This window comes from Photinus pyralis, unplaced genomic scaffold (assembly GCF_008802855.1).
Source record: "Photinus pyralis isolate 1611_PpyrPB1 unplaced genomic scaffold, Ppyr1.3 Ppyr1.4_LG1, whole genome shotgun sequence".
NCBI classification, from domain to species: Eukaryota; Metazoa; Arthropoda; class Insecta; order Coleoptera; family Lampyridae; genus Photinus; species Photinus pyralis.
In genome coordinates, this window is record NW_022170249.1 from 22474045 (window position 1) to 22490934 (window position 16890).

The following is a 16890-nucleotide window of genomic DNA, read 5'->3' on the forward strand; positions in this document are numbered from 1 at the left end:
AGTAAGATTTTAAAGTTAACCGCATGTTTGTTACATTTTTCATTATTCATTTTTTAAATCTTGAGAAATCCATAAATTAAATACTACATCATTGCTAAAGAAAAAAGCGCCATGTATTTCTCTCTATTTCTATTTTCTGATGTGTTGTAGCTGCTCCATTGATAGGCTTAGCGGATTTATATTTTAAAGTAAAGTGTGAGGTATGTAAAGATAATAACTCAACATTATTCTTAACACGTATTTTTTTATGGCCACATACTTCTCTTATAGTTCTCATAATTTTCTCCTAAGTTCTCATCGTTTTCACTTCTGGATTAATTTTCCGTTATTATGTATATGGATATTATTTATTTACTACGCAGAACCTGGATGACACCGCATTTTTACATGGACCCAGTGGCGTAGCGTGGGGGGGGGGTGGAGGGACGGTCCTCCCCGGGCGCCATTGTACAAGGGGCGGCAGCGTCATAGCTGCCAATAATATCCTGGGGCGCTTTTCAAAATAGCTAAAAGTAGGAAACAGTAAAAAAATCTTTTAACACTTAAACAATTTTTTTATTTTACATTTTTTACCAGCAAGCAAATGAACCTTTGAATTTGGCAAATTGTTATAATGAAATTATGGAATAAACGAAGTTCCTTAAAAGTTAAAACAAAGTTTGATTCTAAATCCAAACCAAATTCAACAAGCAATTTACAAATTACTATTAATATCGAATCTTTAAGAATTAACTAACATTGGACTACAATTTTCTCGTTCATGGAATGGGTTGATTTTCATAACTTCTAGGCACAGCTAGATAATAGTTCTAATACAGATATCTGCCAGGAAAATGCATTTGGAAATCCGCCGATAGTGAATTCCTTTAGTAAAAGGTAGGGAATTTTTTTATTGGCTATAATGGGCTCGATTAGAGGCAGAGAGTATACAGAGTGGTCGGAGTATAAGCTTGGTAACTACAAAATTTTAATAAATGTAGATTTGTAGGGAAGTTGGTAGTTTCCATTTTAAGTTTAGCAATGATTTGTTATTCGCTATTTGAGTTCTATAGCGTGTTGACCTTTTTATGGTTTCAGGGGCCTTAACTTGTCAGAGATAACAAGAAATAAATGTTATCTTAGTTATTTTTTTCGATGAAATGGTCCATGATTTTCAGTGTACGCTACTGCCTAAGGATGATTTTAGTTGAAATCGGTAGCCCAAAAGGAACCCACTAAAAAAGAACTTTTGAGTAACCTATTATATAATTTAAGTTATTTTAATTAATTTTGCGTCCTCCAAAACCGCTAAATCAGCATCTCCTGTATTGTAAGAATGCATTTCAATAGACAAATACTGCAGTTCGTGCAGTTCGGGGTTAGCTACAGTGATTTTGACGTTCTCTTAAAAAATGGTTCACTTAATTACTAGACTTAGACGCCATTTTGAAAAACGCGTTAATTAATTTCAAAAGGATAGGTAGGGAGTAGTCCGAAAAAAGTTGTTGGGGAGATTCCGTTTTTGCTTTTCATTTTTGCAATTCATAAGACAACAAAAGTTATGGCTATTGCTACTAATAACAGAAATGTTGAAATTTATTTTTAAATTTTCGGGTATACCAAAAGCTTAATAACACTAATTTCCCATGTTAAATCCCTATGTTTCTACCTCGGTTCCTACGTACCGTGCACCACCCGGTATATTTTTCACAGTTTCAATATTATGCCATAACTTTTGATCTAGTAGCCCAATCTTGGAACTGTTTGAAATTATGGATTCTACAGGCCACATTCTATAAGAAATTTTTTTTTTCCGGCCGATCTGAGACAATTTTTTTTCGACTACACCAAAATTTCTCGGGAAAACACTTTTTCGTACTAATTTTGGTGCGCAGAATCCAAAACGATTCGTACTTTTTCGATTAGACGTCTCAATCAAAAGTTATAGACTAGAAACCAATTTCGTAAGAAATTTCAAAGGGCTGTAACTTTTGATTCCAAAAAAAGGTAATTACTCACTGCAACAGTAATTTGGCTGAACGAAATGGTATAATGGAAATTTGACTTGCTATTTGAAGTTTTATAACTTGGTGTTGAGTAGCTACCACTTCTGACAAGAGTCCTCCTAAATCACTTGCAGAAACAAATGGCTATGGAGGGTGTCTCAATAGCTGCCCCACGCTTCCGTATGATGTAATAATTTATATCCTGCGTTTGGTTGCTCAAAATAAAGTTACATAATTCTTCCGCAATAACAAGACGGTCATAATTGCACTGTCACTAAACTGCTTATTAATATTCCATTTGCGATACATTTAGGGCGTGCAACATTTCCTTTTCAGGCGCATTTTTCAGCGATCACGCTTATCTTATCCGTCATCAAAGCGTAATTATCTAATCAATCTGCAATATAAATTGCTTCCTATGTACAAAACGTAGAAACGCAGAACAAATTATGCGCATAATTTATACTCTTCTCATTCTCTACGCTCGATCGTAAAAAAAAATGTCCTTCTGCCGTTAATCCGCAAAATATTATAATTTGCTATGGCTCCGTATTATTTATGACCCATTTGTTCTGGATAACGCAGACGTCATTCGTTAATTATTTGCTTTGCATTAGAAACAATATTTCAATTCTGCATGTATGTGGCTCGAAGCGTCGAATGCAATTCTGAATCGTGATTGGTAATTTTTCACTTTTTGCCCGATTCTTGGTAGTCGTATTGTAATCATGGAATAATAAATTATCTCATAGGTACGCTTGGTGCCTACATCTGCTGTACGGTGCATATGTTTTATGTATGGTAAAAATCGAATAGACGCAGCGCTCGGCAATAGCTTAATAATTTATTTATTGCCACATGCCACTGGGAAAGTTTTCCACTTCAAATATAAGGAGTCAGTTTAGCTTCAGAGGCTGTAGTAAATGGTGTGTTGTGATTTACCACAAACGGTCCCTGAGGAGATCCTTGAGGGACGCCAGAATTTTTAGAACAACCGATTTTTTACGTCTTTCGCGACCGACAAATTAAGGAAACACGGTACCATTTATATTACACAAATAACAGTAAGTTGTAGAACAAATTATAAATCAACTTCTGATGATACGTTGCATAAATTTGCTCATGTTTATATAGAGTAAGTACCCTTATTAGGATTAATAACGTTGGAACAAGTAATTATATATACTTACGATAGTATTACGCATATGTATCAATCACGAGACGTGTAACCACATTTCTGAAATTAGTTCATTTCATTAGTGAGACTGGTTTTTTAGTGGCACAAGCCGCAGATTAATAAAGGACTCACAAAGTTGAGAAAAGATACTGTATCCCTTATTGGAAACTTCGTGAATTAATAGTTCTTCCAATTTTCCTGTAAGTTACATACAAATTTATACTTTTGTGAAATAAGCCCATGATTTAACAGTTTGTACAGTTAATTTTACCACCAGCAATCTGTTTTTAAACGCCCAATCCAGCTTTAGACATTCCCGAATTAACAAGAACAAGAACTTTGCAAATGTGCATAAATATAATTTAGTACCCGAAAGAAGACAATAATGCAGTTCTAAATTTTCCCGAAATATGAGTAGGCAGTATACAATTAGCAAAAAAAAACTGGTGGAAGTATTTTGTTAGCCTGGCTCTTGTGAATTTATTTAATTTGGTTGCTCATAATGGCTCCGTTAAAAAATGAGTGCAATCAGATTAATATGAAGACCACCCAAGAGGAATGCGAAAGATGAACTAATTACAATATAAACTGCGTTGAAGAAATTTTACCATTTCTTCGGTCGTCTTTGATAATCTTAAATTCATTGAATATATTGTTTATTATACCATGATATTGTTGGCAATTCCGTAATTCGCATGTTAAAGTAATTCGTGAAATAGGTATTCTTAAAAGTAGAATGGATCAGACGTAAAAAGGTGTAAAACAATAATTAATGTCATCTACTGCTTATAGTGTGTATCGAGGAATTTATTCCGCTAAGTATATGTATACAGTATAATAACTATAAGGCGAAGTCGAGTTACTAATAAACGTGTAAACAAATATAAAAAACGAGCTCCTGAATATGGTTATAGCATGTGCAAAACCAAATTTTGAAGCTGGCGCTACATTTGCTAAGTCCAAGTGCCTATATTTTCAAATTTCATTTAAATACCTTCATAAATAAAAAAGTTTGCAATTCGGTTCATAAATGGCCGAGGTACCAAAAGAGCACTATGAATTTTGAATCGATTAGGCTTTTGCCATTGCGTATTATATTGCTAAAGCTATACTCATATTGATTTTCATAAAATTCGGTTCATATAACTAACGGAGATGTCAAAAGGGCCTTCCTTATTTTTTGGGCTACATTGCCAATTCATGAATTGCGATCGATAAATTTGATAAAAATCCACCTGCAAAATTTCATCGTAATCGGTCCATTCGTTTTCGAGATATCGTGCTAACGGACAGACGGACAGACACCGCAAAATTATAAACTCGCTAGGAGCTCTTTAATAATAGTTATTTATTATACAAGACGAAAAATCCCTAGAGCTTAATTCACATTCGCAAAGAGACGCAGGTAATAAATAATAAATGGTACTCTTTAGTATCCGTGTGAGTATACTCCCTTAAAATGATAAGAAAAATTTGCTACCTATTAAGAATGCTGATATTTTGATGTACTGGCTCGCGGTATTTGTAAGCTAGCCAGTACACTGAATATCGATAACCAGCACATTAATATACAACAGTACTGTTCAGTACTTCTTGGGTACTGCATATGCTTAGTGTGTTGATACCTTTAAGGATTGTCTTGCATTGGCTACTTTCCAATTCCTCGGTCGTTACCCTCTGCCTTACTTTCTATAGCTGGCTACTGATCCTCCGTGTCTGAGCACGTGCCCTATCATTCTATCTCGTCTTCTCTGTACGGTTTTCCACATTTCCCTATTTTCCTGTACTAGCTCCCAAGACTGCTACGTTCGTTGTTACCCTGTCCATGCAGCTAATCCTCATTATCCTTCTATAACACCACATTTCGAATACTTCTATCCTATTTTTATCTTCCCTGCCTGTCGTCCAGGTTTCTCACCCATATAATAATAATAATTAATAATAATAATAATAAATAAAAATAAAGGCAACATGCACCACAAAGACATGTCCACCCAATAAAATTATATGTCCTAGCACAGTTAAAAAACACAAAACTCCTTCTTCACAGAAACACACCACGTTATCACAACCCACTCGTATTCAACCCAAACGCAAAGCCAAAGAAACACTTACACAATAAACTCCATTTAATAAAACTACAGGAATTATTATAATGATTTTTTTTGTTTTGTTTTGTCCTGATAGCGTTGGCTATTGTGCCCATCAATATAGATATGTTGGTAAGTATGAATTACATACTATCTCAAGATTTCCAATGTGAGTGTGTGAATTTTTATTTTATTTATTTATTTATTTCGTTTTTTTTTAGGACCCTACATAACTTCACCACACACAGACACAGACACTAATCGTTACTTGATTTTAATCCGTGCGATTAGTTAACCATAATAATAAATATGCTTTATTATGCAGTATATATGCAGCATAATCTCAGGGCGAGGTTCAGCAACGCTGTTCTTCCACCTAAACCCTGAATTAAATAACAAATAACAACAAAAATGTTGCTTATTACTAACTAAACCTATATCATTCTGTGATTCTAAATAATATTTTACTATGCATCCAATCCAAATCAAAAATCAAATAATAAAATTAATACAACAAAAAATAAAGTGAACGGAGTTTACGAAACTATAACAACTTAAGCAGTAGAATTAGTTTCAGATATAAATATGCTCAAATAAGAATATGCTCGTCCATTAACATATTACGAATTTTGACTTTAAACGTTTTCGGAGAACTATTTACTAACTCGGTTGACAAACAGTTGTAATAACCATACACATTATATGAAAATGACTTTTGAAATAAAGCAGTAGAATGGAGGGGAGGAGAATTTTTTCCACGAAATCTTGTATCAATGTTGTGCACGTCAGTTCTAAATGTAATGGTATTATATCTCCGTTAGTTATGCATGAAATTCAATATGGGCATAGCTTTAGCCATATCATACGCAATGCCAAAAGTTGAATCGAATCGATTCAAAATTCACAGCGCCCTTTTCGCATCTCGACCATTTATAAACCGAATTGCAAACTTTTTTACGCTATCTTTCATATTTGTGGCCGGATTTTTATGATTTTAACAGAAGTTGCATCTTACAAATGGGAAATGAATGCAAGTGGAAATGCGCTTTATGTAAATCGTTTACGATTACTTTTTAACTTGTTAGGATAGCATTATCTTTATTGAAGAAAAAAAGGACTAAAAATTTGACTAAATAAGTGATTGTTACAAACGGGCTTTACCGTTTAATGCTGTTTCTAGATCCATTTCCCTTTCTGCTAGTATTATACTATGTCATCCGCGTATCTCAGCATAATATGTACTGTTTCGCCCTGCACATTGACCCCTAAGTTAAAATCCTGCTTTACTCTATTTATGGCTTCCTCTACGTAAAGGTTAAATATTGCAGGCGACAAAGCGCAGCTCTGTCTAACCCCCCTCTGCACCTTGGCCTCCTCCTCCTCACCCTCTACGTTAATCATTCCTTTCTGTTCCTTGTAGAGGTTGTAAATTACCCTCCTATTTTTATATGCTATCCCTGCCTCTTTTATTATCCTAAATAAAGTGTTCCAACTAACCCTATCGAAGGCTTTCTCTAAATCTACGAAAGCCGTGTAAATTGTTTTTCCTACTCCGAACCTCTCCTCTATAGGATTGTGCCAAGGGTTAATATAGCCTGCCACTATTTTTCCTAAACCCGAACGGGTCATCCGCCAACCTTCCTTGGATCTTCTCCTCTATTCTCCTATTAAGATTATTTTAGCTTGTATTTTTGATGCGTGCGCCAGTAAGCTAATTTTCCTGAATTGTTTGCATTTTTCTGTGCCTGCTTTCTTCGGGATCATAATCAACCTACGCCCTACAGCCCTGTCTCGTATACTTATCCTATTTGTTAGCATAAAGAGTCTATCCTGCACCTTTGACCCTGAGTATTTTGTTAATTCTGCCGATACTGCATCTGCTACTGTTGCTTTCTAGGGTGTTTTCTATTCTAACTACAATGATCCTATCACTTACTATCTTGCAACTTTTAATTCTACTGCCTCTAGCTTCTTGTTTAGCACAAACTCTACCCCTGTGTAACCGTTCTTTGTACCACTCTGTACTCTCCTGACCAAAAGGCACCCTGTTCTTTCCACTTAATTTCATTTACCCCTACAATATCTAAATCTAACCTTACCATCTCCTTTTTTAAGTTTTCTAATTTAATTTCCCGTGGTCTTCCACTTGGCTGGGTTACCACCCGTCTCTTCTCCCGATCCCTCCCTCCTATCAGAATTCTGGAAGTCGCTATGGCAACATTGACAAAAAATCAAAAAGTGAATAGCATTGAATGTAGAGAACAAATGATAAAAATGGGTATTTTATTTTGAAAAAAAAGCTATTTATTGACTCCGTAAAAATGGGACACTCTGTAAATTTAATTTCTGTACATGCGCAACCATCTATAGACATTTGCACAATTATATTTTTTACGAGATATGAGCTAGAAAAGATCAACGCACTGTTGCAGGACTCTGTAGTTCTTCCCCTTCAAAAACAAATATGAGCTGTTTTGGAAATCCTTCGAAAAATGCTTGGTTTTCCAGATAAGGAGGGTCCAATTTTCGTTGGGATGCCTTGTATGTACACTTATATATTCGTTTAATATATCTTTCAAGTTATCACACAACTATTTCTACTTGTATTTACAACCTAGGAAGTACAAAATTGTACTGTTGCTTATTTATGCACCGTAGATACATCAATATCCCATGTACTGGCTAGCGAGATGTAGAAGGTAGACAGTACTAGTGTAATTATAAAGGTATCAGAAAACGGAACGCACATTCAGTCCTTGAGCACTACTAAATGGTACCTACTGCTGTTTGTGTATATTCTGGTTACCATTTCTCGTGTACTGGCTAGCGGCATTTGGACAGTTACCAGTACAATCCTTAAAAGTATCAAAAATTAACATGTTAACAATCGTAGATAAATACATTTCCGTGGGCCCGAGGTGTGTTAACCCATATTGTCTATTTACCAAATCTCCCATGGGCTGGAAAAAAATTTTTTATCTCGGGCAGAATTTTTTTTCTCTTTTGAATTTGGAATATTAACAACCTAGACCTACATTCCGTTTAAAATTTAACTAACTTCTACACATTAACTAAAATACATTTCTTAGTCTAATAACAATTTCCTAGCAATATAAGCAATAATAATTTATTGCATAATTGAAAAACCCCAAAACTATAATTCAAATATATGCAAAAGGGTTGAAAGGCAGTAAAAGAACTGATCAAAGTTTATATGTTTATACGTTTATATATGTACACGGTAAGCGTTTTATAATTCTATAGCATTTTATAATTAAACTTATACCTTAAGTACTACCATTGAATAAAAACACTATAAGAAGCCTAACCCCGTGGAAATAAAGCGCGACAGAGTTTGAACTGAGAATATAATGGGAACACTGTCAATAGAGTAGTCGATTCTTGAACTGAGAAGAATGAGAATTTGCTTTCCTCCTATTTACCGCAAAGAGAGTTCGGGGGTCACAACCAATGCGGGTGCAAGGGGATTTGTGAGATTTGTCGCGCTTTCTTCCATAAGCGTTAGGCTTCTTATAGTGTTTTTATTCAATGGTACTACTTAAGTAATTGAATAAAAACAACACAATGGTATCATTGAATAAGTAATATTCAATGATGGTATACTATGCGATCAAAAATGAGTCGAGTCACCTTTGGAATTTTTGTTCACATGGTAAATCGTACTTAACTTGAACTTCCAAAGGTGACTCGATATGGTCCTTTAAAAAGTTCGTCCATTTTCGTCGACTAGAATTCTGTTTTTACTAAAACTAAGTCACCTACTTTCTAATCAACTAACTAATGGAGTAGATTTTTGAGCATATACACATTTTCGTTCAATTTTTGTCTTAATTAAAGTTGTTCTAGCATCAGCACTTGCCTTCTGTAGCCTAAAGTTTAACTCCAATGGATAATTGTCAAATGAATATAACTTTATCATTGTTGTTAATTTGGTAAGTTTCTAAAAATCAATTCGTATGGTATTTTTTCTTCAAATGTCAAAATTTAGGCCATAATTATCCTGAAGTGGCTGCGGAAAAATGCAACTTTTCCGCCGGCGACAGTTTTACTTTTCCTTTTCCCTCCATGGAGGGAAAAGTGTTGCTATTGGGACGCTAAAATAATCACAACAATGAAAATACGAATTTAAACGTGTCAAACTAATTCTCAATGTTAAGTTTTGAAAATTAAAACCATGCAGTACTGTAGAAGTCGTTAAATTTTCTGCATTCAAATGAGATGGTGATGGTTCAATAAGATTTGTCTTGCTGCCACTTTTTCTTGCATTCTCATTTTTATTTCGCAGCGACTCCTCTATGTAACCTTCCGCTACGCTACTTGATTTTCAGCCCCCGTGCCGCTTTAGCGAGTCAATATTACCTCCTCCATCAATTAAGAAAAATTTTTATCTGAGACAATTTTTTTTGAGGGCCTCAAAAAAAGGCCTTTTTTACCAAAAATCGACCGCACCAAAATTTCTCGGGAAAACACTTTTTCTTATTAATTTTGGTGCGTAGAATCCAAAACAATTCGTACTTTTTCGATCAGACTTCTCAATCAAAGTTATAGACTAGAAACCAATTTCGAAAGAAAATTCAAAGGGCTGTAACTTTTGAACTAGTAGCCCAATCTTGGAACTGTTGGAAATTATGGATTCTACAGGCCACATTCTTTAATAGTGGAGCCGAACTGCGTTTTAAAGAATGGCTTGTGTATTTTGAATTACTTAATTTTAAGAAAGTTGCCACCTTTCCAGGAACACTGCACTTCTATTAGTGTATATTCCAATTACACTTCTGCAGCATTTTCCATTTTGATATTTTAAAAAGTGTCTGGCATATCTGCGTATTTTCGATAGATTTTGACGTAATTTTCTCCAATTATTGTGAACGATTGAACTTTTCTAGCCTTACTATTCGGAATTTTAATCAAAACAACATTCCCCATGTCCTCTATATCTGATGTAGTTTCATTTTTACCATTTCATCACATCTGCTGGCTCCAGTTACTCCAATTAATAAAACAATCTGAAGAAATTACATATTTAAATCACAAAATTAAAATTAGCTAAAACGTATTACCTTTAATCCTAAATAATCATCTTTCGCTTCAAATAAAAAAGTTTCGCACTGCTCCTTCGAATTTTCCTTCCTGATTTTTTTTGCATAACACCCTTCGTTTGTTTATCATGCCAAAGGGCGCGTTTACCCTGGGAGTGGTTGCTACCCCATCTCGGGAGTGATAATTTCTTATTGTAATTTTAACACAGGAATAGATAGAAAAATTAATTCTAAGCAAAAAGTGTTCTATAAATTTTTTTTGGAAAGTGGAAATAGTTTCCCAGTTATTCGCGACCGAAAGTATGAGTTTTTCATAGAAAAGATCAATTTTTTTAATTGGTTACTCGCGAAAAACTCGAAAAGTGTGCATTTTATAAAAAAAACTGTGGAGAACAAAATTGTAGCTTAAAAAAACACAAAATTGTATTTTAATAATTGCTGTATGACCAATACGAACCGAGTTGTGGCTTGTTAAAGGTTAGCTCTTGTTCGTCAAACGCTAAATTAGAGAGTTTTCTTCTTTTTTTTTAAAAAACAAATTTTATCATAAAAATTAAGTGTAAGGCAGATCCGTACTTTTTTCCAGTTTCCAGTTTTCTAATTTCGTATTATTATACATTCTAGAAGTGTAACCAGTTTAAAAGACTTAATTTTGAAATAATTGAAACTAAAAGTGAAAAACGAACTTCTGCAATTTTGTGAAAAACGTCCTTCTCTTCAAAATAACTACAAAACAACTGGAGATACGTAAAAAAATGCTGCAGCATCCCATTGTAGCTTTTTTAATTCCAAACATTCTCCTCGGGGGGAATTTTCTGTACGACAAAAATTAAGTGAGATATGGGCGTTTAAAACTGCGAGTAATTTTTTTAATTTATTTTTACATTCCTGTCATATGTAGTATAGCCACAGTACTCAATATCTGGATACACTAGTCATTGTATTAAGTTTAACTTAGTTCTTGTGGTTAGTACAGATGCTTATTTCGACGTTTCCATCTTCCGAAAAAGCCTTACCTTGCCCACCCTTCACTTCCCTTTTCAATCCAATGTCGTTTTGTCAAAGTATCTACCTGTATTATTTAATAGTTGGAACTTGCCGTGTATCGATCATATTGATCATCATTCTCTTTTAATGTGTTTTTGGGTATCTCTCCGAATTTCCCTAGAAGTACATGTTTCAAAATTTATGAGATCATCCCCAATTGTTATTTGTAACCCAGACTTCAATTTAATGTAAATTCCGTCCTATATTTTATATTCGGGTAATATTTTATTTAAAAAACCGTTCGAAAGTTGTTACGCTTTGTTTTAGCCGCCTGATGATGATTTACTATCGAAACACATCCTTTTTAAATAATAAACGAGTATGGTACAACTTTAATTCAACCCCATGGACCTAACCACCCTTTGACCAATACGAAAAAACTCAATGACGGCAAATCACGAAATGAACTAACTCACTAATTTGTTCTTCTTTAATAATTAATGTTGTACATATTTTTTACCAAAGAATAATTTTAAATGACACTAATGTAATCGGTATTTTCTATAATTAAATACAGTTTCTAATGGAAGGTAATAAACACAGTCCTACATCAAATAGTAAAATCTGTCGTTATCCGCTTAATGTTAATGGTATTGGTATGATTGGCTCATTATACAGACACGTCATGAAAATATTTGAAATCCGTAATGAAAACGGTAAGTGATACAAAATTAATTTTCCCTTGCCTTTTATATGGCCCGTAAAATACTTTGTATAAGCGAATGCAAGAAACAAAACTAAACGATATCCCATCGATTTAAAGCTTATTGAGTTTATGGCCGACGAACCAGCTTAAAGCTGTTAAGTCTCAATACCGAAAAAGTTGAATATATTAATTTTAACGACATATAGGCATTTCGAAAATGTTATTAACGTCCGCTTGAAATGTTTCGGGTAATATAGATATTACCTATTAAGCGTGTTATTATTCGAAAGTATCGAATTCTGTATAGGTACGCCGTTTTGTTGATGCAGCACGAAATGTTAGAAGAATATTTATTGGGGTTTAGATGCACCGTAGCGGCGAAGCGTCTAATCGCGTCATGCGGGGGACAAATCACAGCCCGCCGGCCGTGTGATTAGTTACGCATCATTATGCAAATGAAACCGGTCTTTATTTTGACCACGTTTTTCCATCGTAAATTTACTACATATCGTGACGACTTCCTTTCCTCTGAAGACTGTTTCTTCTAGATTTTCGAGACTCGAGAGAAAGGTGATAGTCCATTGAAAAGTTACATTTGGGGTTGCGTTTATCAGAGGACGCAATTTTCTTTTTTAGATATCAAGGGGGGGTTGGTCTAAAGTTAAATCCGAGTTTGTGGGGTTGCAGCTCTTGTCCCGCGGCCGCCATCTTGGAAAAAGTGGTGCAAATGGGTTTTATGGTTTATCTGACAAACTATTGGTCTCACAAATTTATTCAGAGATTTTTGAATGAAAATAAAATTCTCTACAACTTTGGTCCAGTAACTTTTAGTCGTAGAACCAAAATTAACAAAGTTATAAACGAAAATTGATGAACATTTTGTAAACACTTTCCAATTGGTCCTTATAACTTTTTCTCTGGTCATTTTACAAAAAAATGACTTCAAATCATTTTTATAGAGGGGTTTTCAAGGAATAATTTTTATAACAAACTTTTTCAATTTTATTCATTAATTAAGATTTTACAGCGCTGTGAAACGAATACAATCCTCTAGTATTCCTAATCAGAAATTTCTTGGTAATGAGAACAATAAGGCTAATTTCATTCTACCTCTCAAAACTTCATTCTCAGAGGTGGGTTTCTCTGTCGACCAAGCACAATCCGATGCAGACACCCTCATTGATGTTCGTTCTGCTTTTGCCGCATCCCAATCGTTTGACTCAGTTACTATTGTAGCTGAAGATATCGACGTACTTGTGTTGCGCTTACAGCTTTTGGAGCAAAGAGATCAAATATATATATTTTTTGAAACCGTCAACGTATAGCCGAACAATTGTATTTTCCGTCAGGTTTTATGCACGAAGACGTCATTGTGGATAATTTGCGGTTCCTCCATGCTCCACTCCATGCCAGGATGTGACACATCACCAGCTTACAACATTGGCAAACTAAAATTTCTCACAACCCTGGAGAAACATCCAGAGTTAGCAATTGGAATACCGTTGTTCCTCAATAAGAGAGTTCATTCTGCTTTGCTCACTGTCATTGCTGAACGTTTTTCATCGTTTTATATGGTGGCAATAAAGATGATGATTCTCTTGACAGCATTAGATACAAACGATTCGCCTAGTCAGTGCAAAGAGTACATTCAACTTGTCTTCACTTCTTCCAACGCAAGATACAGCCCGCCTTCACAGCTTCCGAGTCTACCATCAAGTCCAGTCGTGGCTGGATAATTACAACGACCCAGAAGACTGGGTCTGGAAAAAATATGGACAAATATTGATGCCACTACAAACTTCAAAACCTCCAGTACCCCCTCAGCTTCTGAAGTTGATTTTCTGAAGATGCAAAGGAAACTTTGGCGCAATGTGTGGATGTCGAAAAGCAAGTCTCAAGTGTTCTGCAGCGTGCTTTCATTGTTCGGGGGAGACTTACAGCAACATAATGCACATATCAAAATTAATTGAAGAAAACGATTTTGAAGATGAACCGCCGACAATGACGCCACTTCATTCTCCGGTTTTCCCTCAACTACAGCGCCGGACAAAGAGATGTGGTAAACTTCTTAGAAGCTATAAGTCATAATATTAGGTTTAATTAGGGTTTTTCCTGTGGTTTTTTTTCCGGTTTTTTACCAGGGGGTCTTTCTTTCCGTGGGTTTTTTTTCCGGGTTTTTTTTCCGGGGGGTTTTCTTTCCATGGGTTTTTATTCCGGGTTTTTTTCCAGGGGCCTTTTTTCCGGTACCGCTGTAACTGACCCGTACAGGTCCGGGGAATGAATTTGCCTGTGGTATTCTCTATCTGTCGTAAAAGGCGACTAAAATGGAACCGAATGGTTCCCGGGATAAGGAATCGGCTCTCATCAAGTGCCAACGGCTTGATGGTGGAAGAGTGGTTCGGGACATGGAATGTTAGAACCCAAGGCGAAAAACGAAAACCTAAAAAGAGAAATGTAAAGAAATAATTTGAACTTTATTGGTGTCACTGAAGTGAGATGGGGTGGATGTGGAGTAGAAAAGGGAAGAAATGGGGTGGGATGTAATGAACGACTGTGTAGTAGAAAATGGAATTTGGAAAAGTTGAAAAGAATTGGAAAGATTAAAATAGGATGTAAAATGGAAGAAACATTGAGAGAGGATAAAGGAAGGTGTAATAAAAATTAGCAAATAGTGCATCAGTTTCAGCAAGGGGCCAAGAATAAAGAAACCTCTGACAACAACAAAAATGATAAATAAGATGGAGGGAAGCTAAACATTTAGGGATAGGCGAAGTGAAAAAATTGTACAGAAAACGCTGAACTAAGAAAGCAGACAGCAAGGGCAAGCACACCGTGATTTGAAAAGAAAAGAACAGGAAAAATTAGGTAGACAGGAATTGCTATATACTCGTAAGTATGTAAGTGAAGAAAAACATGCTAGATAGGGAGAAAAAAGGTGAAACTAAGACAGGGATAGAAATAGAAAATATGGATAGCCAGTTATTGACAGAAGAAAGCGCAGTATTGGGAAGACGGAAAGAATATATGGAGGAATTCTATCGAGCAAAGAACAAACCAACAGAGCTGACAGTGGAAAGCGTAGAGGAAGTAAGGAATGACAACATCGGGGAAGCCATTCTATCAGCGGAAGTAATTTATTTATTGTCTCTTTTGTTCTGGGTCCTCAATAGGGAAGTAATGGCGGCCATAAAAGAAATGAAGCATGGGTAAGCAGCAGGAGTCGATAATATCCCCATAGGTTTATTGAAATGTTTGCAAGGAAAGAAGTCGAAAGTGGGCTGTGGTCAAAGGACTTTCTCTGTTCAGAAATGGCGGTTCTACCTAAAAAGCAAGGTACAAAAAATGTTCTAAACTAACAACTAACTAAAGAGGAAAGGTGTGAACTGGAGACAAAGACGACTAATACGAAACTTATACAGGGTGTTACATGTAATTATGTAAAAAAAAAATTGGGTGGCAGAGGGGATCAAAATAAGCACATAAACCGAAAGTCCGGGAGCCACCCCCAAAGAAGTGGTGAAATTTGCATTTCTTCTTTAATTTTTTTCTCAGAGTAGAAGAGAAGAAAGACTGGTGGTACATCTGTAATTGGTTTTGGGGTATACTGCTCTAGATTGGAGTAGGAATGACTTATGACGTGTTTTGCTTCAGTTAAAATTTTATTTTTGGGGTACATTTTATTCCAAAAGTGAGATAACAGTTGTTAAAATTTGGGACTGGACAAAATTTAATTTGATGAAACCCTGAATTAGTGTCCAACTTAGTAAAATAATTGAAATCTGTTAATTGAGCATTTTCTACTTTTCCTATTGGAAAAGGCGAATATTGAACTTCTATTAGAATTTTTGGACTACTAATTTAGGATGGGACTACTATGTATTCAATTGGGTTTTCTATTGATTCAATTATACCAAGCTTATACTTGCTTATGAGGTTTCAATAAAGGGATGGGAACAATACGGGGTCCAGACTGCACATAGGGCCCAATATCCTCATTAAGTTTTTTCAGTTTTAAAAGTACCGATATCTCTGGCCCTGAAAACTCCGTTTTATTGATAAAGTACCTAAAACCTTTAGTTTAACTCCAGACCACCTGTAATTACAAATTGGTTTGAAATTTTTTAAATAATTGGTAAGGAGCAAATTGCTTAATATGATACAATATGACATACTCATAAACGGTATATATTTCTTAAAAAAAATAACAGAGAAGATATACAAAACTGCAACCATTTTAACTAAGGCGATATTAATTAAAAAAATGAGCTTATTATTTTTATTTATTAAATCAATTAAACGTTACGCTACCAAATTATGTGAACTGTATTTTGTAAGAACAAATGAACCAAAACCGCTACTATTTCCAGCGCAACCAGGCAGATGGAGACTACTTTTAAAGTCGATAGGATAGACATGTACCATTTCTTGGGCATCGAGCAATTGAGTTTGGTCTTTTTCCCAAGAAAATTAGTGCATAAATAAGGATTTAGATCGATATTGAGCAATAAAGTGATGGATGCTTAAATTCATTTTTGATAGTTGCACATCTGAATCCCATATTTGATCTCCTTTCAGTAAAAATATTTTGCTCACCAAAAATACACATCATAATTTCTAGGTCATCTCTAGCAATGGAGTTTGATCTTTTTCCCAACAAAATTGGTTAAATTTTGGTAGTTGGGGACACCTGGAGTCCATAAGTTATCATATAACGAAAACTCGAAGTCGATACGAGGTCTAGGGATTGAGCTACAGCACGAAACAACATACAGACGGACGGAAATGTTGCGCTAAAACGAATTATTCTTCAACGGAACACAACAAATTATTTATTTTCCGTTCACGAAGAAGATTCGTCGCTAAACCAAATGCTTTTGGAAAAATT

General features: G+C 35.1%; 1 protein-coding gene and 1 long non-coding RNA gene across 2 annotated transcripts in view; one reads left to right on the forward strand and one right to left on the reverse strand.

Annotated features, from left to right (window-relative positions):
- LOC116169877 (protein Wnt-5b-like) overlaps nt 1-16890 on the forward strand; it is a gene marked incomplete in the record, with an annotated part of 302692 nt that overhangs the window by 263220 nt on the left and 22582 nt on the right.
- LOC116169926 overlaps nt 1-16890 on the reverse strand; it is a 307419-nt gene that overhangs the window by 214296 nt on the left and 76233 nt on the right. The window lies entirely within an intron of this gene.